The 4,531-nt window shown below is 47.7% G+C and overlaps 1 non-coding gene across 1 annotated transcript; it reads right to left on the reverse strand.

The window, feature by feature from the left end:
• Nucleotides 1-2,856: 2,856 nt before the first annotated feature.
• LOC113896702 lies at nt 2,857-2,963 on the reverse strand. Its single transcript, XR_003512080.1, has one exon. It is a non-coding gene; the product is annotated as a U6 spliceosomal RNA (small nuclear RNA).
• Between the last annotated feature and the right edge of the window lie 1,568 nt (nt 2,964-4,531).

Here is a 4,531-nt window from a genome sequence, read left to right on the forward strand (position 1 = left end):
CCCTGGGTCAGGAAGACCCCCTGAAGTAGAAAATGGCAACACACTCCAGTATTCTTGTCTGGAAAATTCCCCTCAGAGGAGCCTGGCAAGCTATAGTCCATAGGGTTGTAAGCTATGTAATTAGGAAAAGAAAAAAAAAAGGCTATGCATTGATTCAGCAGATACTCATTGTGTTCCCCCTCAGAGTCTTGTGGGAAAGGCAGAGAAGTAGTAATAAGGTAGAGAGCTGAACACTGAGAGAGAACCCAGAGGTGCTGGGGGAGCTGAGGAGAGCTCAGAGACAGTCAGAGAAGGCCTTCCATGGAAGTAACATTCACAGGGAACTCAGAAGGATATACAGGAATAACTGAGAAAGGAGGGGATAAATTAGAGATTCCAGCAGAAACCGGGCTTTGGAGGGACTGACCACAGTTCAGTGTTGTCAGAGGCTAGTGCAAGGCAGGAGCGGTAGGGGTGACGAGTGCAGTTAAGAGGCCTCAGACGAAGATGGGGAAAGCCACAGGGACCTGACAATTCAGGACTTTCTTTTTTAAGCTAAAGAATTCAGCTTCTAAATGGAAAGGCAGTAGGAAGCCACGGAAGGTTGAGAAGCAGATTAAGAATCTCATCTGTGCAGCTGAAACCTCACTCTGCCAGCAGTGCCCAGAAGAGATGGATACCTCCTCTAGAAACAAGAGGGCTTTGCCTTGGGGTATGGTATGCTAGGACTGTTTTGTTACAGTAACAGTTGTGGCTTCTCTTCTGTGCTGGCTACTCTGCAAGACACTTCTCATCTACTCCTGAGATGGGCACTCTTGTTATCGCCATCTTCCAGGGAGGAAGTGAGGAAGTGTGACTTATTCAGAGCTGAGCTCCCACCCCAACTCCCAGTTCAAGCTCTTCATCAATGCTGGACAAGAGCAGCATATGCTTTCTGATGAAATAGCCAGGCTTTGTAGGGAGGTTTGGAGGCCTGTGGTGATTAGTCCCAAACACTGCTGGTGAATACTACAACCACTCCTTGTGATGGGTCTAAGACTTTCTGTCCCACCGAGTGGTTTCTCCAGAACTGGATCAGGCTTCCACTTAAGATTGAGGAAGGTTTGGCATTTGGAGCCATACAGCCCTCCAGCAATTTCCTTCCTGCCCAAAATACCAGGTTTCTGTCAGCTAACCTGACCCTGTAGCCCTAGCCCCAAGGATTCAAGTTTTCACCTTCAAGTGTTCTGTTTTTCAAATGTTCTCTTTGGAAAGCCCTGAGTGTAGTGGCCTCTAATCTCTGCCCTCCTGCCCTCCTCAATTTCCTGGCTGCCCAGTATATCACTGTGCCAGGACAGGCCACATCCCATCCATCCTGTGCTCAGGCCCACCCTTCTGCCTTTTCCCCTGTCATGCAAACTTGCTTCAGAGCCCAGTTTAGAAGATTTCTCCTCCTGGAAGCCTTCCCTGTTTCCTCCCTTGCAGGCAGTCATTTTTTCCCCCTGTATGAGCCCTTGCAGTAACTATTGGCTTTACATATCTAGTCCAAGCCAGTTGGTGAGCCCCCTATGACCGCCAGTGACCAAGCCCAGGACTATGAGGATCAGAGTAAGTGCTTGGGAAACATTTCCTAATGATCACCTCTTTTCTAGTCTGTGTCTTCAAATGACAGAAGAATTATGGCTCGTGGCTCAGACGGTAAAGAATCGGCTTGCAACGTGGGAGACCTGGGTTTGATCCCTGGGTTGGGAAGATCTCTGGAGGCAGGTATGGCAACCCACTCCAGTATTCTTGCCTGGAGAACCCCATAGACAGAGGAGCCTGGCGGGCTACAGTCCAGGGGGACACAACTGAGTGACTTCCACTTTCACATGAACCACCTGGTCATGTCAAACCATCCCTCAAAGGATTCAGGGATGTTTGGGGAACACTCAGGCCTCTGTGCCAGATGAGACTTTCAGAAAGTATGAGAGCCTATAGTATTTGGAGTCAGACAGATGTGGGTTCAAACTGCAGTGGGGCCACTTACCAGCAAATCTTTCCCTTTCCTGAGCCTCACAAATGAGGTCATTGGGCAGACTGAATATGTCAATGTAGGCAGGACATGGTAGGAGGTCTCATGGGCTGCCCATGAGATACCTGCTTCAGATGCCACCAGGCTCCCCAGCCCAACAGGTCAGTCTTCGCTCCATTCCAAACCTCTCCTCTGAGCACTTGATTTTTCAGAGGCACCCTTAGTTTCCAGACAAGCACTTCTGAAGGTACTAATTGCCAGGGGAGAAAGGGGGATGTGGAAGAACGCAGTGCTCTGGGAAGGGGGGAGGGGGATGAAGTCAGAGGAAGGAGGAGGTCTGCAGCTGGTGGCCGGGACAGCGCTGTACCTTCTGCCTGCCTACGGGTCACCATTTTACACCCACCCACCCTTCATCTCCCTGCAAAAAGAGGATATTGTCCTATTTTACATATGAAAACAGAGGCTGAGAAAGAAGCAGTGTCTTGTTCTGGGAAGTGGTCGAAGGCTCAGAGTTTACACCCAGTAGTCACTTAATGGCTCACCAATAGAGAATTCTCCTGTAATGCAGGAGCTGCAGGAAACACAATTTCGATCCCGGGTTCAGGAAGATCCCCTGGAGAAGGAAAGGGCAACCCACTCCAGTGGTCTTGCCTGGAAAAAATTCCATGGACAGAGGAGCCCAGTAGGATAGGGTCACAAAGAGTCGGACACTACTGAGCAACACTCACTCACTCATATTATATATGTGCTTTAAATACATCATAAAGCCCTGGGGCTGTAGATTCAGCTCTATCAATTTATAGAAAATGTCTCTCATGTGTCTAAAATGGCAAAACCGGGCCCCATCATCAAATGCCTCAGCCAACTGAGACTGACTTTAATATAAGAATATGGAGTGCTCTATGAATTTGCGTATCATCCTTCCACTAAGGCCATGCAAATCTTCTCCGTAGCATTCCAATTTTAGTATACGTGCTGCTGAAGCAAGCACTCACACTGATTTTCCATCAGAAAAGATTTGACTCCATTCTCAATTAAAACCAGCGTGTTATAGTATGCGTCCCCATGACAACCATGCCCTTGCTGGGTTCTAATTCTAGGACTGACAGACAAGGCTAAAGCCCTGCCCTGAGTTTACTGGATGAAGTAAGTCCTTAGGAAGCTCTGAGGGCTCTCCAGCACCCTCTCTTTGGAGTGCTTGACCCACAGAGATTCATCTGGCTGGGATGTGGCTCATCTCTCATGAGCAGGAAGCCATCTGAAGGGACTGAAGAGAGGTGTTTTCTGAGGCAGATCAAGGAGTTCAAATGGAAGTTAAAGGTCTGAGAATTTGGACCCTTAACTCCAACTAAGCTCGGAAAAATCTGGAAAGTCTTCACATGCCCCAGGTGACAACCTTAGGCAAAAACCATGATTGGAAAAACAACTATGCTCCAAATAATCTGGAAAATCTTCACAGCCCTCAGGTAAAGACCTTAGGCCAAAACCATGGGAAACAGGTGGCCATGTAGGACAGGAGGATGTTGGAGAGCGACTAGGAGGGAAGACTTTTTCTAAAGGCAGAAGAGACTCAGTCTTGTGTAAACTATTCCACCTCAGGGTCTGTGTTCCTGTGTCTGGAAGATTCCATTCCCACCTCTGCCAGGACTCTTTCTATCTATGAGTTCAAGAGTCTCTCTTCAGACAGGCTTCCCTGGCTCCTCCCTCAACTTGAGGACTTCCAATTGACACCAGGTCACTCTGTTACATCTTCCTGTTGAGGTAACTTACAGCAATTACCATTCCCTGAAATTATCTGATTTTCCCCTACTTATTTATTTTCTTTTTATTGAGATATAATTCACATACCTTAAAATCTGCCCTTCTAAAATGTACAATCTAGGAGTTCCCTAGTGGTCCAATGGTTAGGCCTCTGGTCTTCTACTGCAGGGGGCATAGGTTCAATCCCTGGTCAGGCAACTAAGATCCTGCAAGCCATGTGGTGCAGCCAAAAAACAGAAAAATATATAAAATAATACATAATAAATAAGTAAAATGTGCAATCCAGTGATCTCTTTTTTAAAATTAATTTTTAAAAATTGTTTTTGGCTGCACCTTGAAGTTTGTGGGATCTTAGTTCCCTGACCAGGAATCAAACTGGGTCCCCTGCAGTGGAAGCACAGAGTCCTACCCACTGGACTGCCAGGGAATTCCCCAGTGGTTTCTAATACACTGGTAAAGTTGTGCAGCCATCACCACTATCTAATCCCAGAGCACTTTCATCACTTAAAGAGAAACTTTGTACTCTTCAGCAGTCTGTCACACCCTACTTCCTCCCTTCCCCTAGGCCCTAACAACCACTCATCTACTCTCTGCTGCTGCTAAGTCGCTTCAATGGTGTCGGACTCTGTGCGACCCCATAGACAGAAGCCCACCAGGCTCCCCCGTCCCTGGGATTCTCCAGGCAAGAACATTGGAGTGGGTTGCCATTTCCTTCTCCAATGCAAGAAAGTGAAAAGTGAAAGTGAAGTCGCTCAGTCGTGTCCGACTCTTTCTTCGCGACCACATGGACTGCAGCCC

This window comes from Bos indicus x Bos taurus, chromosome 7 (genome assembly GCF_003369695.1).
Source record: "Bos indicus x Bos taurus breed Angus x Brahman F1 hybrid chromosome 7, Bos_hybrid_MaternalHap_v2.0, whole genome shotgun sequence".
Taxonomy (NCBI): Eukaryota; Metazoa; Chordata; class Mammalia; order Artiodactyla; family Bovidae; genus Bos; species Bos indicus x Bos taurus.